The sequence below is a fragment of the Triturus cristatus genome, chromosome 5_1 (assembly GCF_964204655.1).
Source record: "Triturus cristatus chromosome 5_1, aTriCri1.1, whole genome shotgun sequence".
Taxonomy (NCBI): domain Eukaryota; kingdom Metazoa; phylum Chordata; class Amphibia; order Caudata; family Salamandridae; genus Triturus; species Triturus cristatus.
In genome coordinates this window covers 398635339-398658735 of record NC_140587.1, presented here as the reverse complement: position 1 = coordinate 398658735, position 23397 = coordinate 398635339, and the positions used below count along the sequence as shown (strand labels likewise).

At 46.8% G+C, this 23397-nt stretch overlaps 1 protein-coding gene and 1 long non-coding RNA gene across 3 annotated transcripts in view; one reads left to right on the top strand and one right to left on the bottom strand.

The window, feature by feature from the left end:
* Positions 1-23397, top strand: part of RIMS2 (regulating synaptic membrane exocytosis 2) — a 1922267-nt gene that overhangs the window by 34722 nt on the left and 1864148 nt on the right. The window lies entirely within an intron of this gene.
* The window catches only part of LOC146830932 (uncharacterized), an 84679-nt gene that overhangs the window by 309 nt on the left and 60973 nt on the right, over positions 1-23397 (bottom strand). The gene's annotated exons all lie outside the window — the stretch shown is intronic.

Genomic DNA, 23397 nt, shown 5'->3' with positions numbered 1-23397 from the left:
GAGACAAAATGTGAACAATTAAATCAACCCACATTCCTCCGTATTTAGACTCCTGGGATATTGAGTTTCTAATTCAATCATATGTCTTGATTCAAGATGTCTCAAACACAGTATTTGGTTGCCTTCCTTTTCGGATAGCATGACTCTGTCAATGACAAAGAATTCGAGAATGTCACTTCTTCCACTGTGATCTAAACTGAAATGTCTGGCTACTGGATAATGTGAAACATTTTGTTTTATTGCCCCAATACAGTCTAACATCCGCCTTTTTACAGGATGGATAGTGCTGCCTGCACACTGTCTGCCACAAGGATATACCAGTATGTAGGCAGTGTAATCTGAATGACAGGAAATGGGTTTTTATATCCATTTAGGTTTCTTGCTGTGTGGGACATCATACTCTTTAATATTGGCACTATTATAGCAAGTTTTACATTTGCTGCATTTAAAGGAATCCTTCACATCAGCCCTATTGCTTTTCCTAATAATGTCATTCTTGAATGGTTTTTCCCATGCGGAACTATTGACCCTGTATGTAATTGTAGTATAGATACTTGTACATTTAAAATGTGCATTATCTGATTTCAGGCTGCTCCATTGTCATCTAAATATCTTTCATACTTCCTGAGAGCATCGCTTACATGTTGTCACAAATTTTGGTTCCGTTTCAATAGAATGTATCATGTGTATTGTTCTCACTCAATACCGCATCTCTTGATTTTCTTTCTTCTTCCTATAGCCCCCTCCAAAACAGATGTGGCGTATTTTCTCTCTAGAAATATTCTGACCATATCAGTTTGCTCTGTCTCAAACGCACTGTCATCACTATAGATTCTTCTTACCCTGAGCAGTTCACCATATAGAATACTCCATTCGGGTGACTACTCCTAGCATGGAGAAGGCTGTTCCTTGCTGAAGCTTTACAGAACAAACTGGGTACAAGAATATCTCGAGGCACTGTAATTTTTAAAGTCCAGGAAATCCATCTCTGTATTGTTAATAAAGTGCACTCTCAAATAAATTGTTGTTTAGTTTGGGTATAGATCTTTAGAGACCTTCCAGATGATAAAGAGATCACCAGTGAATGTCAACCAAAGTATACTATGATCTGTGTACTGTATGTCTGTGCTGGCCACCTGCTGCTCCTACCAGCCCATAAATTAGTGGGCATAACTGGGGGTGAACCAATTGCCCATACTGTTTTTTGTTCCATTCTGTACAAACGAGCATCTCATTGTGTATAAAGAAAATAGATAGATCTCAGTCTCTGAAAATACTAGCAAGCCTCCACACTGTTCTCATAGTTAATCCTCTCCATAGCCATGTGTTTGAAATAATTTTCTTATACAAACCCTTCTACATAATTTAGTAAATCACCAGTGTGTTTAAGGTAAGAGAGGAGAGAAGAAAAAAGAGGTGTGAGAAGAAATCGGTGTACCTATATGTATTCTGTAACAAACTCCCCTAGACCAAATAATTGGCCTCCCTGGAGGGCTTGTTTGATCTTTACAGTCAGTCAAAAAAATCAAAATAACATGTCACTGTATGCAAATACTCACTTTTGGTTATTACCTCATAACAATGACCATCTGCCAGTTGCCTTAAACCGGTATATATATATATATATATATATATAGATAGTGTATATATATAGTGTGTATATATATGTATATGTATATACAACCAAGTATCGTTGCAACTTTGTGACAAACACAATGTTGCATCATGCTTCAATCACGTGTTAAAATGAAATGGCTCCTGCATTTGCTAAAACTTGGAGTGAGTCTTTCTTCCACGGAAAATACGCACTTGCTAAAAATTATTTGTTATTGTCTCCATTTGTTTGAACATGAAGTAATGTTTATAACATGTCAGAATACTGCTAAAACGTCATTTTCCATTTCTTTAAGACCAATGCTTTCAGAAATATGTCTGCTTTCACTGTTTATCGTAGAGGTGTCACATGACATTTCAAATACACTGTGTATTGCATTCACTTTTACTCGTGAAAAAGGAGCAGGACGCAGTGACTTGGTCTTTGGATTAAGATTCACGCTGAAAGAACTGCTGTGGATGTGGCGTATTGTTTGTTACAAAGTTGCAACAATACTTGGTTGGATTTATTGAGATTCGCGACCCCGCCTCGGCCCGCCATTACAAGTGGCTTGGGTGTCTATGAGACTACGACAGGCTGGATATATATATATATATATATATGTGTGTGTGGACCGGCAGAACATTTGTTTTGTGACCGCATCTGAAGAAGTCTAATTTCACGACGAAACGCGTCATGCTGATGGTCATAATAAAGGAGCAGCCCTCTGGAAGACCCGTGTGTGCTCAACTTTCTTGTGCCTCAAGGGAGTCTGGAGTGGATGTTTTGGCGCGGCCACAAGCGTCTTGGGAGCACCCACCCCACAAGTAGTTCAGCGGATTTGTGTGGCAAACTGTGGACATTTCAAAAGTGCTTTGAAAACGCCGAACCGCCGCTCACCCGTGATTGTGCCCTGCCATCAATGTGTGGATTGCGACTACGCAGGGGGTTGCTACTTACCAAGGTGGTGCCTGCGGATGGAGACCGGGACGCCAGCGGCGGGGTGAGGGTTTCAGAGAGCTGCTCACCGCCACACTTAGATCTTGACAGACATTGTAAAAGGAGCAGACACCGCCTACTGGGGCCAGTACTGACGTCTAGTGCCTGCTCCTACACGGACTTGGAGTTCCGAGTCCGTGTTTTCCAGTGAACCTGCACGCTGTGCCCCGACCAATCGTAGAGGGGCATGTTGCTTTTAAATGTGTAGACCGGCAGAACATTTGTTTTGTGACCGCATCTAAAGAAGTCTAATTTCACGATGAAACGCGTCATGCTGATGGTCATAATAAAGGAGCAGCCCTCTGTAATACCTGTATGTGCTCAACTTTCTTGTGCCTCAAGGAAGTATGGAGTGGAGATATATATATATATTCACTTTACTGCCCTTGTACTATTAAAACGATCTTATACATTGATTTCTTAATGTTTTAAACTATGCTTTTCTTTGCATTTCTTGCCCCTGAGTTTCTGCAAGCTCTCACAGACTATCTCAGAAAACGAGTCTGTATTGTCAAATGGTAAATTTAGGATTAAAGCAGCTAGGTCATCTTTGGTCTTTTACTATACCTGTTTCATCTGAATCCAAACTAAAAACACCAATTTATTTGACTTGATTTCCAGCTCAGTAAGAATATAGCGATACCAAAGGGGATGATGGGCAGAGCGTTTGAGCAAATCAAACACTCACCCCCAGTCAACTGATCTGGGTTTAATCCATCATCATTCTTTAGCTCACTCCACCACCCCAGTTCAGACATGGCCATATGCAAATCAGTCTGACCCTGTGCCTCATGGGAACAGTCCAACCCGAAATGCCAATCCATGTCTTTCCTGGACTGGAAACAAGCATTCTGGGACCGGTTCCGGGTTCATAACCCTCATCAGCCAGGCTATCTTGAATCCAGTGGCAAAGTGAGCAAGGGACCCACGTCTGGGCATACCCTGCCAACTTAGGGCGAACAAAGCGATACCAAAGGGGATGGTGGACGGAGTGTTTGAGCAAATCAAACACTCACCCCCAGTCAACTGATCTGGGTTTAATCCATCATCATTCTTTAGCTCACTCCTCCACCCCAGATCAGACATGGCCATATGCAAATCAGTCTGACCCTGTGCCTCATGGGAACAGTCTAGCCCGAACTGCCAAGCCATGTCTTCCATGGACCGGAAACAAGCATCCTGGGACCGGTTTCGGGTTCATAACCCTCATCAGCCGGGCAATCTTGAATCCAGTGGCAAAGTGAGCAAGGGCCCACGTCTGGGCATACCCTGCCAACTTAGGGAGAACAAAGCGATACCAAAGGGGATGATGGACGGAGCGTTTGAGCAAATCAAACACTCACCCCCAGTCAACTGATCTGGAAGGGTATGCCCAGACGTGGGTCCCGTGCTCTCCATGCCACTGGAATCAAGCTATCCTGGCTGAAGAGGGGTGAAACCCCGAAACCGGTCCTAGGATGCTTGTTTCCAGTCCAGGGAGGACCTAGCTTGGCAGTTCGGACTGGACTGTTCCCATGAGGCACAGGGTCAAGACTGATTTGCATATGGCTGGGTTCAAACTGGAACGGCATGGTGAGCAAAAAAACGATGGATTTAGGCCCAGATCTCTGTACTGGGGTGAATATATGACATTGTTCTGCATTCTGCCCATCAGTTGTTGTTTTTGCAATTGTCACCCCAAGTGGGAAGGGTATGCCCAGACGTGGGTCCCGTGCTCTCCATGCCACTGGAATCAAGCTATCCTGGCTGAAGAAGGGTGAAACCCCGAAACCAGTCCTAGGATGCTTGTTTCCAGTCCAGGGAGGACCTAGCTTGGCAGTTCGGACTGGACTGTTCCCATGAGGCACAGGGTCAAGACTGATTTGCATACGGCTGGGTTCAAACTGGAACGACATGGTGAGCAAAAAAACGTGGGATTTAGGCCCAGATCTCTGTACTGGGGTGAATGTATGACATTGTTCTGCATTCTGTCCATCAACTCTTGTTTTTGCATTTGTCACCCAGAGGGGGAAGGGTATGCCCAGACGTGGGTCCCGTGCTCTCCATGCCACTGGAATCAAGCTATCCTGGCTGAAGAGGGTTGAAACCCCAAAACCGGTCCTAGGATGCTTGTTTCCAGTCCAGGGAGGACCTGGCTTGGCAGTTCGGGCTGGACTGTTCCCATGATTCACTGGGTCAAGACTGATTTGCATATGGCTGGGTTCAAACTGGAACGGCATGGTGAGCAAAAAAACGAGGGATTTAGGCCCAGATCTCTGTACTGGGGTGAATGTATAACATTGTTCTGCATTGTGTCCATCAACTGTTGTTTTTGCATTTGTCACCCCGAGTGGCAAGGGTATGCCCAGACGTGGGTCCCGTGCTCTCCATGCCACTGGAATCAAGCTATCCTGTCTGAAGAGGGGTGAAACCCTGAAACCGGGCCTAGGATGCTTGTTTCCAGTCCAGGGAGGACCTGGCTTGGCAGTTCGGGCTGGACTGTTCCCATGAGGCACAGGGTCAAGACTGATTTGCATATGGCTGGGTTCAAACTGGAACGGCATGGTGAGCAAAAAAATGATGGATTTAGGCCCAGATCTCTGTACTGGGGTGAAGGTATGACATTGTTCTGCATTCTGTCCATCAACTGTTGTTTTTGCAGTAAGAATATAGAGCAACTCAATGTCCCTGAGCTTCAAGATAGTCTGAACCACCGCATTCCTACCAGTCTTACTTGGCACCTTGATGTGTCGAGTTTTATGCAATCTGTTTTCTATAGCCCAGACATGATCCATGTGTGTGAGAGCATTTTACATTAAAAGAAGGTAAACATCAAATGACTGAACTAAAAATACATTAGCAATTGTGATACACCTGACTGGTTGATCAAAACAGACCGCATCCACTTTTAAGTAGGGGAGTTACAGATGCATTTGGGAGCATCACTCTCTAAAAGTGGATTCAGGGGTTAAGGATAAAGTCAACTGTTGGTTAAAGGGATTTGCATCAGGTTATATCACAATTTCAGGGTGCTCCTTTGGAATCTGACACCCTGTCTAAACCTGGGGATATTTGCTTTTCACAGAAGTTTTTAGGTCTCATTTACAATAAAGGGCTTGAAGCCTATTCGTTGCTTACCATTCGTTGGCTTCATTGTCACTCTGATGTGCTGCCTTCTAATCGACCAGTGTGCGCCAAGCATCACTTCCTTTTCTTTCTGTGGTGAATGGACCATGGACAGATTGATTCAACGTAATTAGTGTCGGTCCGCTGATCGCGCTGTGAATGAGGTACCGGTTTCGGTACAACTTCCTCTGTTTCCAGTTCTTGTGCTGGTTTCTCCAGTCGATGTTTTCAAATGCATTTTTGGACATTATCTACACCTGCATCTTTTGGCTTACTCACATAGCTAAAATAAAATTACATTTTATGTGGGTTGGATTAAGCTCTTTGTAATATATAAATGCCACACTAACAACACCTTCATGACGCTTGCCTATTTTCGTTGCCTTTCAACCATTCATGCCTTTTATGCCTCATACCTTAGTGTTGATTTTAAGTTTGGTTCTTTAAGTTACTTACACCCACAACTGTCCTATTCAACACCCCTCTAAGCCAGTGGTTCTAAAACTTTTTACTTCTGATATTATTTAATTTTCTGAGCTGTCGCAGACTCCTGAGTGGGTGTCGCGGACCCTCCAGGGGTCCCAGGAACACAGGTTAAAAAAAGTGCTCTATGCTATTTCACTCTATGCCACACCACTCTGCCACTCCACTTTATGCTGCTCTGCTCTACGCCACGCCACTCCATTCCACTCTACGCCAGGCCATTCTATGGCATACCACTCCACCCCACTCTATGCCCCTCCATGCCACTCTGCGGCACTTCACTTTAGTCCACTCTATTCTCTACCACTCTACTGTATGCCATTACACTCCACTCCACATCATTCCACACTATGCCACGCCACACAATTCCACTCCACACAGTGCCATGCTGCAGCACTCTATGCCACTCCACTCCATACAATGCCACTCTACACCACTCTACTCCACATCACTCTACTCCACTTAACTTCACTCTATGCCACTTCACTCCATGCTACTCTCTGACACTCCATTCCATATCATTCCATGCTACTTAACTCTGTGCCACTCTATGCCATTCCACTCTGTTCTCCACCACTTTAATCTATGCCACTCTACTCTGTGCCACTCTACTCTATGCGACACTACTTTATGCGATTCTACTCTATGCTACTCTACTCTATGCCACTTCACTCAATGCTATTATATGCCACTCCACTCTATGCAATGCACTCCACTCTGGGCCACTTCCAATCTGGGCCACTTCCATTCTGGGCCACTCAACTCTGGGCCACTCAACCACTCAACTCTGGGCCACTCAACTCCACTCTTTGCTACTGCATTCTTTGCCACTGCACTCTTTGCCACTCCAGTCTGTGCCACGCTACGCCATTCCACACCACTCTTCACTACTCCATTCAACTCCATTCTATGGCACTCTATTCTATGCCACTCCACTCTACTGTACTCCACACCACTATACTCCACTCCACGCCATTCCACTCAATGCCTCCCCACTCCACTCTACCCTACTCCACTGTTTGCCACTCCACTCTAGTCTACACCACTCCACTCTATGCCACTCCACTCTAAGCGCTCTGTCACTCCACTCTTCTCTATGCCACTCCACTCTTCTACACGTCACTTCACACAACACATTGCCTCTCTTCGTCTCTCTCTACCACTCCACTCCATGCAGTGCCACTGTACGCCACTCTACTTCACACCACACCACTCTGTACCACTCCACAGTACGGTACGGTACTCCACTCTACTCTATGGAACTTCACTCTATGCCACTCTACTCCACTATTTGCCACTTCAACCCATTCTTTGCCACTCTACACAACTCTACACCACACCATGCCACTCTATGCCACTCCACTCTGTCAGGCCACTCTACTGTATGCTACTCCACTCTTTGTCACTCCATGCATCTCTATACAACTCTGACACTCCTCTCTACTCTGTTCCATGCTACACCACTCCACTCTCCTCTATGCCACACCACTCCATGCCACTCTACACAACTCTACGCCATTCCACTCTACACCACTGCACTCTCCGCCACTCCACTCTCCACCACTTCACACAATGCATGTGTTTTTCACATCCTTTACCTTTGCTATAACTGCAGGTAGAGGTAGACAATTTTCAAAACAATAAGATTGTAGTAAACCTAGAAATCTGGGTGGAGGTTGCAGCAAACTGCGTCACACATGTGTATTGTCTCTGGTAATTGGTGTTTGCCAGACCGAATAAGCCATGTGGCAATAGGTAGCATTGGGTCAAGGCTTATTCATTCAAAGGTTCACAAAATAGTAAGAACTGCAAACATTCCAGGTAACGGTTGTGGCTTGCCACTAGCAATGTTGTCCATGATCGAAATACAGTGTCGCAGCCACTTGAAATGCACTCCACATGCGCTGTTTTCATTTCTTCTAATTTCAGAATTAAAGTGACGTTGAAAAACTGACCATGGCAACCTAATTAGGGATTTTAAAGACTCTCAACGATCAAAAATAGATCATTTGAATTAGGCTAAAAATAGAAACACGGACCCTGCTTTTGCTACCCTTTCCCCGAATTAATGGGGCTACAAGAGAGACTTCTGTGCTTTTAAAATGATCTTTTCTGTAGCTCTTTTCTCCAGCTCTTTTCTCCTCTCGCCATGTACCATCGTGGTTTGCTTTCTTTGTGTCAAACAGAATCCTGGGGCCAGGAGCCATTTCTGATGAGTCACAGAGCGGTATTCAGAGTGGGGTGCGTTGTGATGACTGCTGATGGCCGGGATCATTTTCTTATGAATAGAACCCCAAGATGCTCAGCAACTAGGCTTCCTTATGCAGCGTGTTTTCATGAAATCGGTTACTCATTGCAGTTGTGAGTCACCGCAGCTTTAGAATTACTTCTAGTAAATGACGGCCAAACAGCACGTTGCCAGACTTCTTAAAAAAAAAAGGCCCATTGTCAGCTCAGCGAATAATGCTGCTGCACATTCAATTTATAAATGTGAGCTTCTGTTAGTTAATAATACAAATTGAATGTGGCATTCAAAGGCACTTAATCAAGTACGTTTTTCGCAGAACTCTGATAAACAGCATATCACATGTTTTACCATGCTCCTGGCAAGAGTACCCCACCTCAAAACGTAAAATGATGCAAAATGTGTTGTGTTTCCTACCAACCAGCACTGCTTACAGCAGCGGCCGGCATTGCTCGCGGGTTGGGGGAGGGGGAGGGGGGGGGGGGCGGGCGCGAGGGTGTAGTGTCCTAGCAGGGACACGTTCTAGTGTTCCTATGTGTGTGGAATACACTGTACACCCACCCACCACAGACGTCACTGGGTCAGGTGACGCTGTTAATAAAGAGGCCGAGCGCACGTGCTCGTGGCCATTAACCCACTACCCCAACTGTGTGTCTGGTGTCCACTTTTATACCTAGCATGCGGGCCTAGGGCCCAACATCACACTGGCGACGAGGCGGGTACTCTACCCCGCGTGTGCAGCCCCGATCTGCGCAGCCACCTTACACAAAACAAGGAGGGAGAGAGGACGGCCCCCAGGGACGACACCCCCTCCACAAGAAGGCGCGACGCGCCGAGAAGCCTGCAGGGCCCGCAGCGCATCCGGTGGCGACTGGGAGCCCACCCCGCACCAACAGGACCAGTAGCGCCGGAGGGAGAACGGCGATGATCGCAGCGGAGCCTACCCGCAATGGTGGCGATAGCCTACCGGCATCAGCGACCCGCACCGTTGAGAGAGCCCGGGCGTGAGCGGCGACCGGGAGCCCACCCCGCACCGCCGCGCCGGCCTGCGGGCGCGGAAGCTGCCCAGAAGTTAAGGGGAAGTCGGGTGCCCACCCCGACCCCGTCAGCCGTGCCGCTGTGTGCCCGTGGAGGTGAAGTGCGAGCCATGCGGAGCCCACCCGCAGTGGCCGCAATGTAAGGCTCGGAGTGTCGTGGCGGCAAGCGGAGCCCACCCGCATGAAGGGGAGTAACGGCCAAGGCCCGCGGGAGTCCACCCCGCGTCCGAAAGGAAGGAGGCGAGATCAGGTGTGAGGCTGCCGTGTCTGCAGCCGTGTAGCGGGGCGGAAGAAGCATCGGAGGCGGAGCCCACCCGCGGTAAAAGAAGCCCAGCCGGGCAGAAGGTGAGCCGTGATTGCTATGCAGCCCCGGGTGCAGCAGAACACACCCCCCACCCCGTGCGGTGTGTGCGGCGACGGTGAAGAAAGGGAGCTGCCGGGTCAGAGCGCTGCGAGCGCGATGTAACAGCTGAAATGGCGTGCCCGCAGTAGTGAGCGCAAAAGGAACCGCTCATTCAAGACTGATGGGAGCGGCCGGCGCGGGACAAACGTCGGAGCAATGAGGGACACATGAGGTAAAGCGCCCCTCCCCCTCAGTGGTGCCTCCAGGCGTGTGCCCCAAATTGGTACGAAGCAGCAGATCAATGGCGCAGGGAAGCGCGAATGAACATTGGAAAGAGGAGCGAAGGGCGTGAGGAGCCCGTGCAGCAGCAAAGGAGGGTGAGAGCTGCCAGGCACATAGGCAAGAGCCCCCAAGAAACGTGTCGGAAGGGAGCGCGAAAGGAGCATTTCTCCCCCAGCTTGCAGTGATGCCTCATCCCAAAGCAGCTCACTGGACAATGCCTGTGCACCCCCTTCCTCTAGGTAAATGTGAATGACTTACCTGCTGTCAAGCCCCGTATCCTGCACTCCACTCCACTGCTCGGGCCCCAGCCCTTCTGCACAGCCTACCAAAGCCTGGAAAAGAACGAGGAAGACAAGGTTAGCAGTAGAGAAGGTTGCTGCTGAATGGAGTGAAGAGCAGAGCTCGCACTGCCATCTAGTGGCTGGAGACCAGTACTGCACCAGCTGCTGGAGACAAAGAGTGGAAAGGCTAGAGAAGAGGCAGCAAGGAAGGTACCGCAAAGTCTGACGGAGGCAAGGTGGTGAGCGCACAGGTATGCGCCAGAAGCGCAGGAATGCGCCAGAAGTACGGGAACGCGACGGAGGCGCACAGGGATGCGCAGGAACGCGACAGAAGCGCAAGGGAGAAGAGATAGTGTGCTGCAGGGATGCAGCGCCATCCCACAGCGACAAGGAGGAGGAACGGAAAATGGTGTCAAGCCACGTCCACCCCAGCAAGGACCGCGCTGTCGCCGCCTCAAGTGGAGTGACCCCTCAAGAGAGCCAAAGGACTCAGCGCAGATGTACCCCGGACGCGGGAAGTACACAGCAGCGCCTACAAGAGAGGAACTACACGGAAGAAGATGTGCGCAGCAAATATCCAACGAAACGGAAGGACAAGGACGCAGAGGCACACCCAGTGGCGCCAAGAAGCCACCACATCAAGAGATCACGGCGCAGGGAGCAATGCTACACTGAAGATGTACCACGACGGTATGAAGAGAAGCACGCACCAGCGCCCGGCAAGTCAGAAGACACAGGGAGTCACACGAAGTGACGCATCTCGTGAAGCTGACCAGCCAAATGGTCGCACCAACAGAAGCCAACCCGCCAGGGGGCAAAAGGAGGTGATCGACGCACGGGTCAGTGAACCCACGGAACAAGAGGTCTGACGAAAGACCGAAGGTATCCTGCCAGAGATCGGCATAATGGACCGTCAAGTGGTCCGAGAAGTTCAAGAACGAAGAGGACCAAGAGCATGGCCCCACGAACGTCAACAACCAAAGTAACTGGCGAAAAGGAGGAGAACGAAGAGGACCAAGAGCAGGGCCCCACGAACTTCAACAACCAAAGTAGCCGGTGAAAAGGAGAAGACGAAGAGAAGGTCACGACCCCAACTCGGAATGCTGAGGAAGATGGAGAGAGTGTCCTCGGACGAGGACAAGACCAGGGGGAACACGTGCAGGGTGCGCACGCTGCATGGAGAAGCCTGGCCAGACCAAAAGGAGAACAGAAACGGTCCAGAGTAGGTCGTGAAGCGAAAGGATGAAGAAAGCAGAGTGGCACGTCTGCCACCACAAGCCAAAGAAGAAAGAAGAGAAAGCAGAGTGGCACGTCTGCCACCACAAGCCAAAGAAGAAAGAAGAGATCGGAGTGGCACGTTTGCCACTACAAGAAAAGAAGAAAGAAGAGATCGGAGTGGCACGTATGCCACTGCAAGAAAAGGAGAAGAAGGAAATAGATCCGTGGCACGTTGGCCACTGTTAAGAGTAGGAGGAGAAGTCAGAGTGACTCGACACCCTCACGGAGATTAGAACCGAGGAAAGAGAGAGGAGGGTGGCAAGACTACTCACACCTCAGAGATAAGGAAGGCGACAAGTGCCAGAACATGGAGAGCAAGTCCTGAGAACACCCGTGGCACGGGTAGAAGTCCATCTGTTGTGGCGGTGCCTTCAGCACATCTGGGATCGGCAGAGGTGAGCCGGCCGGACCATTCGAGACATCTACCTTTGGGGTCACACGGTCACTGGACGTTGCCAGCCGTGGTGACTCAGGGGCAAAGGCCTCAGGGATGCCAGTGAGAGAGCATCCCCGCAACGAGAGATGGTCATCAGCCGCCCTCCAGCACAGGTCCCAGGAGGAGGAAGACATCGCGCGCAAAGACAGGAGCCAACAGCTATCCTCCAGGTCTGACTGCGGAATCTGAGGTGAGACTTGTCGTCTCCGCTGCGCCCACACTGATTGGAGGGCGAGGAACACGATACTGTACACCCAGCCCAGGACAAGTCCTATAGAGAGGGCCTCAGGGATATCCCGTGGCAGGGGAACACCTGTGAGAGGGGCATCATGGTGAGAGGGGTGTCTTGCAAACAATCCGTCTTTTGCCAACACAGAACACACGCCACCGACGAAGAAGAGGACAGGACTGAAAGTCGAACGGCAACATCTAGCGGTGAATCACAGGAATTCTGACTGCGTTTGTCGCCACGGAAGCAAGGTAAAGAAAAGACTGTGAGGACAACTTCAAGGCAGAGCCGTCAACAGACTGGATCCATCAAGCACCCATGGCTGGTGTCACAGCGAACTGTTGGTCTCCACGGCAGGAAGAACGTCGTCTGCGTATCCAAGCAGCTGAGGCGTAAGAGACTCTGCAGAAGTTTGGTCACTGTACTGTATAGGTGTATATCTTTATTTTTCCTCCCGCAGGTTGAATTTTGACTTTGGGTTTTCTTTCATTAAAGATTGGGAGGAATGTAGTGTCCTAGCAGGGACACGTTCTAGTGTTCCTATGTGTGTGGAATACACTGTACACCCACCCACCACAGACGTCACTGGGTCAGGTGACGCTGTTAATAAAGAGGCCGAGCGCACGTGCTCGTGGCCATTAACCCACTACCCCAACTGTGTGTCTGGTGTCCACTTTTATACCTAGCATGCGGGCCTAGGGCCCAACATCACAGAGGGGTCGCGCGGGAATTTGCGGGGGGGGGGGGGGTCATGGGTGGGGGGGGAGTTAAAAATAATTAAACTTACCTTTCCGCTTTTCGGCATCTGCTCTCCAGCCTCCAACAGGAAGCAGACAGCCAGGCTCCCTCCCCTAAACCAATCACAACGCTGAAAGCAGCGTTGTGATTGGTCGGGACGACACCCAGCCAGGGGCTAATGGGGTGGCCATGTTCTCAATGCAGGCTAGAATGCAATACAGACTGCATGGAGAAGGGCAGAGTGAGCATGACTGGTTTGGGCGGCAAACCACTCCTGCCATGCCCCTCCTCGAAGAGCACGGCAGCCCCGCCCACCCACCTGCCCGCAATGCGCAAAGCAAACATAAAATCGTCATAACGTTTAGTTATTACCATTTTATGTTTTGGCTTTCTCGCACTGCAAGAAAGCAGTGGGGCGACGCTCCTCTGTCCTAGTGAAGGAGCCACCCCTGACTGCTAACGTTTTTTGATGAATTTGATCTACTCGAAGGGGCACACATCTTCTCTTTCCAGATCAGCTATTATTCTGACAAAGTTGTTTACCAGGCCCTAACTGCACATTTTTTTTTTTACCTGTGCCCCTGGTTTACTCTAGGAGGCTATACTTAAGCACAAAAAACTATTCGGTCTGTTTACCATGCTTCCAAGAATTCCACAAATCCTACAGTTACTAAAGTATTATTTTTTAAAGATTGCAGCACATAACCATGAACATCCGAAGGTTCAAAACCATTTGTCAAAGAGGTATTCTTTGAGGAACCAAAATTAAAGGTGTAATACTCTCAGGATGTTCTCCCTGTTGCTGAATCTTTTACTAAAATGTTCACATGGTCACTAACTAATATCTTTTACAAAAAGGAGAAGGAACGCCGGGCTATTTTGAACAGGTCCAGCACACGCAGCCCAATCATAAATACAGGTATAGAGATGTATACTGTTCCTCAAGGATGTGACAAGAAAGAGGCCTATAATGATATGTAAGTCAGTGAAGTCAGGAGGAGTTTCCTCCTTCAGGAAAAAGACCCTCACACATCCAGCAATCTAGATGTCATGCTTCATCATCAGGTCTGCTCCAAATCGGGGCGGCGCTGCAATCCCCGATCGGCGACCTCTGCGGCGCCTTTTGATGGAGATCTTTATTCCTTATATGTATGTTGGTGTAGTGCGGGTGTGGGCCCTAAGTGTAGTGTGTACTAGTGGAATTTTAAAACAAGTAGTGGTGGCCCAAAATAACAGCAGTTTAATAAAGGAGTTCCCACTCTTGATTAAAACAAAAAAGTGCGTAACCCTGCAATAAAGGTGTCAGGTTTACGCTACAATGGTCAACATGTTTCTTGCATCGGTTAGGTTAACCGCAATTCATCAGGACCACAAAGGAAGTTCACTGGTAGTGATAGCAGCTACTACAGCACTTACCACTTCTACAGCACCCTAATAAGTGGTTACTTATGTTGAAAAAATTCAAAAGCACCTGTAAGGAGAGAACAAAGAACAGGCACAAAACTAAAAACATATCTCCAACAGATTATTGGTAGTCAGCCTTATGTGCTGCGAACACAAGAAGTGGTGTCATGCAGCACTCGTGGTACAATAAAGTTCAGTAGTGATAAAAAGGTGCTATAAGTCTTGCACATGCGCTTAGTGGTGATTGAAAAAAAGGGGGACAGATAAAGCAACGAAAAACACTGCAGAAACCACATATAGGGGGTTGTTCTATTATTAAAGAAACAACACACCGCATCAAAAGAAACACTTAATGGTGGCAAACGTTTAAAAGCATTCAGTGGTCAAGTTAGCACAGCTCATTATTCGACTCACCCCGTAGTGGTGTATCAAGCGTTCCAACGAGTTGGCGCTGGATTATAACACTGAGTAGTGCAGTGTTCTGTTGTGGTATAGAAAGTATGACAACAGCGTTGGTATTGCAAACATTTGTGAATGGCAGGATCGACCGAGAAGTATTAAAAGACAGGAGCTCTTTAACGTCTATTCCAAGACAAAACACTGACCTAAGGTGTCGGTATATTAATACGTAAGATTTAGTCTGAAAGGTTCAAAATCGACATCCCTGTCAAAACAGTAGTAGAGTTACCATATCGGTCTACTCTAATAGCAGACGGTTTACCAGAGTTTAACAGATTACATACATGTATCCTCAACATAGGACACGTTGAATCCTACCCTTCGTCCACGCCGACTCGGGAGACATAGCAAGAACGGACGGGCAGTATAAATTAAGGTCAAGAGCCAATCAGTGTCAGTGGCTGTTCCTCTCCTCTGATGAAGAACTAGAGCGCGAGCTTCACTTCCGATGAAGAACTAGAGCGCGAGCTTCACTTCCGGAAACGTCTTCGTATTATAAACGTAACGTGTCAATTCACAAAATATGAAGCAAGACCAATGGTATCGAGCTAGAGGCCTCTTTCTTGTCACATCCTTGAGGAACAGCATACATCTCTATACCTGCACTAACTAATATCAACAGTTTTTTAATAAAAGATATGCACTAAGGCTTTAAGTTCTTTTTGCCATGAAGATATGAAGTGACCATCTGAGAAAATTTGATTTTCTTGTGTAAGTGGGGAGAAGAGCAGCCTTATGGCTCTACACTTTTTAAATTCCTAGTTTTTCAAATTCATGGTTGGCCTCAAATTTGGTCTAAGTGAAACATTATCAGGGAGCTCTTCGCTTTCTAACCATTAACTATTTTTAATCTGTATGCTGAACCATTGCTTATTTTATGTGGGACCCCTCGCTTCAGGATATAAAAACCGATTCTAATGAATGCACACAGCCTCTTAGAACCCTGGATTGAAAATGTAAAAAGGGTTGTACTTCATCTATAGATCACCTCAATGGTTCCCTAAAATCACTCTAGTGAGTGAATGAATAAATGTTATTGTAATGAGCTAAACACATCAGGTTTCTACTTATACTAATTTGGCAGCACTGATTGAGACCTGCTTTTATTTGGTGTCTGGTCGGCCATGCTGCAGATCGGTATGCCATGGGCCTTCTTGGGAGTGCAGTAAGAACATTCAAAGTGCTTCGACACACAGACAAAGTTGAAAGATATGTTTTTTAATCTCAACAAGCCCACACCACCCTTCTCTGCGAGCCTGGCATATGTTTCTGTGATCTGCAGTCTTTACACCATAATTTGTCCCATATTATGGACGATATTTTGCCACCTTTTTAAAAGGCTTTACATTTCCTCCTTGAAATTTAGTGTGAAGATATTATTTGGTTAAACAGCCGTTTTCCTTTTCAGAATGGTACCATAACTCTCATTGATCAGCATAAACAGCATAAACTCCTAGCATGTCTAGCAGACATTGAAAACATCTCCCGAAGAATACATCGCTGGAAACCCAGTTGGTGATCCTCCATGCACAAGAGAGCATACAAAGCAGTCAGAATGTTGTTCTTTTGGGTAAAGTTTTCCTTGGGTTGGTCTCCTTAGGAAGTTTGATCCAAGGGGCAGAAGGGGCCACATCACCTTGTTGGCCATGGTGGTGTTGTCTTTCTACTGGGATGCATCCATGAGCAAACTAAGGTTAGGAGTCCTACAAATAGGGTTCACAGATGAGAAGGGTTCCCCAGAGGCCAGCCCAGTAGCCCAGGAGAGAGTTCACAGAGGGATCCAACTAGGTTCAGAGGGGCATATAACTGCCAAGTGGCACTCAAGAAGAGGCCCAGGGCCTAAGTACCATCACCTGAGCAGGGAAGACCATCAAGGTATAGATTTGTCTTCCCTAGATTTTGGTTTGAGGGGGGGGGGGGGTCATGTTGGACCTGGCCCTTTTCTGCAGAGTCACCACAGATTTTTGTCTTCGCTTCCTGAACACCTTTTTGTTGGCTTTTAGGACTCTGTGCACTTTACTCCTGGTAATCAGTGGTAAAGAGATTGATACATTTACTTTGAGTGGTTAGTAAATGGTACTACATGTACCCAGTACCTGTATATCAAAGGCTGTTAGTGGGCAGCAGCACTCATTGTGCCACCCACTAAAGTAGCCATGTAAAACATGTCTCAGGCCACTGCAGCCTGTAGTGCAGTTTAGTCTGTACTGCCATTTCGATTTAGCAAAATAAACCTTTTGCCCGGCCTAATCCTGCCATTTTGATAATAATTCACCCCTAATGTAGGCCCTAAAGGCTCACAGAGCAGAGGGTGCATGGTATTTAAAAAGTAGGACATGTATGCCTAAGCTTTACATGTCGTGAAAGGAAATAACGTATTAAGTCTTTTTCATTGTGAAAAGGCTATCTCTCCCATGCACTAATGCTGGGTTGTCTTATTACTCACAGTGATAACATCAGTTTTTGAACAGATAGAAAAATGGTTCTGCCACTTATTTAAATTCTAATTTAAAATCCTCTTTAATAGTAAAATCAGATTTAAGTTATTATTCTTGAAAATGGTGCTTCTAAAAAGTTGGTATTTTTCTGCCTATAACAAATGTGTCTTTCTGCCTGTGTCCCGGGTCACATGACTGCGACTGATTTTCTTGTGGGGTGTTGTGTATTCCTTCCAGACATGGGGACAAAGGATATGGGGCAGGGTGTTCCTGTTTTAGGCAGGATGTCTGGGGGATGGGAGGTTGTACTCAGCCCTGCCTAAGCTTCAAAGGGTAGTCTCAGGGCTATGCCCACACCCTTCATGACTTCTAAGGACTTCTTGCCCTGACACTGACCTATGCATTTCACCCCTAGGCCTGCCTGCCCTTTTTTCCCTAGACCAGTTGTTCTCAAACTTTTTAGAACCACACCCACTTTTTAAAACGGCAAACGTATGCAGCCTACCTATCCTATAATGGACATGAGGGGCACATTTTTAATTTAATCAATATTGTGTGGTCGTGATTGTTATTTACAGGCAGCACATTTTCCATTGAAATGGCCACAAATTTTGCACAGGCATATAGTTTTACTGATAAAAGTATATAGCCCTCAAACACATAATGGGTGGAGATTGACTTTCTGTGAATATTAATTATTTGTCCATCAAAAAGTAAAGTGCCTTGATTTTTTTGAACCTGTCAAAATTGGTATCTAACACACCTCAAAACTGCAAAAAATGTGCTTCAATTTTCCTGTCCTAACTGATGAATGCATACAGTTCATTTACAGGTATATATGTCTTGTTGTGTGTTGCAATACAGAAATATCATACAGCCATTCCTTGCATGTTCCCTATACTTCAGCAAGGTTATCACATAATTCTCTTTAAAAACTCCTCTCGCTTTGCAGTCAGAGAAAGAAAAGTAAACACCAATTCCATTTTAAGTGTAAGCAGTATTCGTCAGAAGACCTTAGAAGAACTTAGAAGCATTAGCAAATGTAACAAGATAAACACAGAATTTAAAGGCATCTTTATTTATTGCTTGCCGTTTCCCGACCTACAAAAATTCGTCTTGCTTTCCAGCAGTGGGTCATGGCCCACACTTTGGGGAAAACTACCCTATACAATATGGAGCCAAACCCAAAAAAGGGTGAATGGCAGACAAAGCAGTCTTTCCCCACCCACAGTCTGGCACTGGGTATAAGAATAGCACTTTCAAAATCTCCCATAAGAACACCCCTAGACCAGGGGGGGAAGATTCAGAAGATAGACTGTCCTGCTGTCTACAGAATGATGAACTGCATCTGCTTGCCTTGAGCCCAGGCTCCCCAGAAATGACTCCAAGAGTAAGTTGGCTGACCTCCTATTTGAACTACAGGGACACAGCAAGCTTCCAGAGGCCTCCCTGCAACTATCCAGCTGGCCAGCAGCAATTAGACCTGCCTGAGCCCTGCTATTTTCCCTAACTGCTGAAGTGAGTCCTGATCCCCAAGAGGTGCACTCCATCTGCTGCACCTTTGGCTAGCATAAGATTGTGCTCCTCCTGAACTCCAGGTGAAAATTCAGAAGTTGTGCTGTTCATTGTGACCTTGAGCACACTCTTCATGGCAGTAAATGAATGTCCCTGACTCCCGGAAAAGTGAAGCTCCAGAAATGACCTATCTTTGTGTCAAACACTTACTGGTCACATCAACCCCCAATGTGAAGCTCCAGTGGCATCCTGCTCCTCATGCTGAAACTTACCTCCTTGGATCCTCCTCCAATGCAAGGCTACAGCTGCGGCTCCTTGCGTAGACTTGGACTCTGAGAAGGTAAAACCTCCACCGGGGCAAACCCAGCCCAGCATGCACTCTATCGTGTTCAGATAAACTTGTGATTTTGACCCAGTCCTATGTGACCCTTGAGTGGTACTTTGTGCTTTTTGGAACTATTTTCACCTAAAACTTTAATAATTTATTACTACAAATTGGATTTTTGTCATTTTGGTCTCATTTTATTTATTAACATCTACTGTATGTTTCTAAATTGGTTTGGGATTTTTCTTGTGTTGTGTTTTCACTTGATTTCTGTTTGAGTGCTGCATAATTAATTTGAACATTGCCTCAAGGTAAAGCCTGGCTGCTTTCATGCCAACCTACCAGAGAGTTAAGCAAAGGTTTGTCTCTAAACCTTTGTGATCCACCATACCAAGGGACTCAGTTTATTATTTAAGTGGAGCTCTCACCCCTCTCAACTAACCCAATTTGTTTCAGTCATCTATATGACACTACCACATTTATAGCGTACTCTTGACACTTTCAATTCAATCATATGCCTATAAATATTTTCAATTTCAACTCCAAAGGCATTCAAATCAATTGTGGTTTTTGAATGTAAAATATGTAGACTGAAATAAGTTGTGTTATGTTGCAGTGAAGACCTTTAAGCCATTCCTCTGGGTTAATTATGGCTTGACACTATATTTCTAAAGTTATAGGTGTTTCTGGAGAATGGAGTTTATTTCGTTCAGATTTCTGACTAAGAGGGCTAGTAGAGATTGTGTGTTTGCCCTGTATAACCATTTGAAAGTCTTCAGTGAATATCTAGACTGAAGCTAAGGGGAATTCCAGTTACCTTTACATACAGTGCGGAGACAAAGGGCCTCATTTTCTTTTTGTTTGCCGACTGTTAGGTTGGCAAAGGTGCTGACCTCCGCTCCCCTGGTGGGGTACTCCCCATTATGAGGATTTCTGTCTGCTTGGTGGGGTTTCCTGTGCTTTGCAGTGAAGGCAAAGAAGAATGCTGGGCGGGTGCCATATTTGTGTGACCCTGTTAGGCATTTTTTGTTGTTTTCTGAAGCAAAATTCTCAAAGTTTGTTTCAGAAAATACAGTGAATAGAAGAACCCTGCAGTCCAGAAGGTAGTCCTGCAGTCTACAATTTAAATATGTTGATTTCTAGATTTCAGTAAATGGCAGCACCTTGGTGTACACTGTCATCACTCCACCACTTCTGCAAGCATCTCTGTTTTGGAAAATGATGTTGTTCTCCACCACTGTGATTAAGCTGTCAGTTACCAGGAGTCCAGCAGACCTATAAAAAACTATTCTTATTTTGACAGTCAGTTCATAAGAGTCCATCAGACTTATGAAATGCTTTTATTTTGACAGTCGGCTCAGAACTGTTGAAAGCATATTACGTGTGTGAGGCTGACTTCCATCTCTGGTGCTGCAGTGGATGACTCGGTCAGTTGTATGTAGTTACCAGTCTGATTTTGATTAAAGGGGTTGTCCTGTGGTTGTGTATTATTTGGACTGTGGGCAATTGTTTAGTAATGACTTTAGTGGTAGTTCTAGCTTTGTGGCCTTTTTTCCATTGTAGGCAGTAGCGTGGTTCTGTTTTTTAACCTTAGTTTGGTAACTCACTTACAGTGGTAATTATTATGGGTGCTATGTCTCTGGCTTAAGGCTTATGGATTTTCTTTTTTTTCTGGGTGTTACCTGACCATCCTTATGGTAAAACAAAAAAAATAAGTAAATAAAAAAATCAACAATTGACAGCGGGGATTCAGTTGACTTCACTGTCATGGTCCAGATCAATGGAAAAGGATATTTTCATGTCTTTCGGAAGCAGAGACATTGAAACTAGCAACCCGCTTTAAGGCTTATGGTTTTTCCTTTTTTTCTGGGTGTTACCGAACCATCCTTATGGAAAAACAAAAAAATAAGTAAATAAAAAAATCAACAATTGACAGCAGGGATTCAGTTGACGTCCCTGTCATGGTCCGGATCAATGGAAAAGGATATTTTCATGTCTTTCGGAAGCAGAGACATTGAAACTAGCAACCCGCTAAGGCTACACGTGACCTGCTACATGAGCTATGTTACGCTAGGAGGCAGGACTTGCTGTTGAGTTGAATTGAAAGCCATGAGTGGGTGTGGCTGTCAGCCGCCAGCAGAGCTGTGCTGGGCCATGCCGAACAGAGGAGCCACAAATTGAGAGCTGCTGCCACTAACCTCAACCGTCCTGCTCCCATTCCTTCGGTGGGTGAGTTTCTTTAGCGGGTGAGTTTCTTTGGCTAAACTCACCACAACTTATCAAGTGGATGAGGAGGGCTGGGTGGCAGGAAGGCGGCGGGTGGCCCAACCGCTCAAATGCCTAACATCTGATGCGCCTTGGCTCTCCTTGCTACACCTCGCTATACTTCACAGTGAGAAAGGAAGGAGTTGGAGAAGTGGGGTCGAGGCCTGAGGCTGTTTGAATGGCCGGGAAGCTGACAAGACAAGGCGGGTTAGTGGTGGTCCTCACAGGATGGAGCACAGTGGGTCTAGGCCCCTCTACCTTGGTTGAGCCCCCGGAAGCGGCTTGCGCTCCATCGCCCCGCAGAGCGGCCATCGGAGGAAGTCTGGCACACGGCTCGCCCTGAGCCCCAGACACATTAGATAGCCCCCAGCCATAGCTAGCTACCACCTGCTCCTACCAGCCCTAACCTCCAGCTCTGGCCCCAGCTCAAGCTCCAGACATCTCTAGACGGCCATTATTTTTTTTAGCACGCTCATGGGCCCCTCTTATTGAGAACGGTCCACACGGGGTGAGCCGACACTGAGCAAAGGACTTAAACCAACTTGGGGCTGACAACCCGGGAAAACACCAGGCTCCAACAACAGTGACCGCTGAGCCACGAGCAAACCACGAGCCAACAGCAGTTCTACTTGCCGGTACTTGACCGCACTCTATAGCCACAGCCACCTTGATACAGGAACACGAGACTGCAGCCCTGGTGGGTGCAGGGACCACTACAAAATCCACAAGTGCCCTTGCATGCCACCCCTTCTTGCAATTAGGGCCCTCCTACAGGTCGTGCAAAAGTTCCTTGGTCAAGTTTAATGAGGTCGGGGAGAGTCGGGTGTGCTCCCTAATAGGACAACCAGGAATAGATGCATTTGTCAAACTACTAAAACAACGTGGCAATTAACTACAAAAGAGTCTCTCCATGACCTAACCAACATGGACCAGCCTGGAAGTTGAACTGGATTTCATAGCTCTAATGAGGGGGCTATTACTATATACAATATTCAGCTTCCTGAAGGACGCAGGATCTGCCCTCTATCCCATCAATAAAGAGCTAACTGGACTTTTGACACCATTGTCAATGGGACTTGTGTGATCAGAAGTCTCCCTGTGCCATGGAGGAAAGAAACATCAGAAAGACTATGACAGGATTCATTGACTTGGATCACAAGAGGTCACTAAGCACCAGCTGTCTAGATCATCAGTCCTTTCTGCTGGCAGGGGCTGGCAACACACTTAACAGCATTACTGACACTTCTGGGGGCACTGAAAGAGGAATACTTATAGGTCATAAGAACCTTGTGGGGTCTGAAAGGTTTGGTCTTGTGAAACACTAACTCTGACCCAGGGGACATACCAGAAAACTGCAAAACCGGATCATGATTAAAGCAATCTTACCACCATTAGCCATCAAGCATGAATATGGTCAAGTCACCATTGCCATTAGAGAGCATCTAGATCAGCAGGAGCAGGAAGTGGCCCAAGAAGCAATCAACATCTCCTAGCTTGCATCTCCGAAATGAGAGGGGATGCTAGCTTCCTATGCTCAAGGCTCACCTTACATGGCCGGCCCACGCGGCATCAAAGCTAAACTAGGGCCTGAAAAAGCACAACAGGTGCATAGTGTCTAGATATACCTTTTAAATGCTGTACAGATGTCAGTGGAATCCTTGCAATATCAGTCGAAGCAAATGGATATCCCGTTATCATTACCTAACACTTTGGCAATCTTTGTCGCTGGCATTGAAGAAAAACACAGCAATTTAAACACATGCATTAAGCGAGCCCAATTAAATTCTCAATTGTTGCAAGCACGCTGTTCTGGCGCCCCAGTCTGAGACAAACTATCCTCCCTTCCAACTATGCTCAGTGACCTGCTGATAAACTTAAAACAAATCACCGAACCCGCACCAGGAGCGCAGTGTCAGCTCCTATTCTTCAACTCAGGGGCTC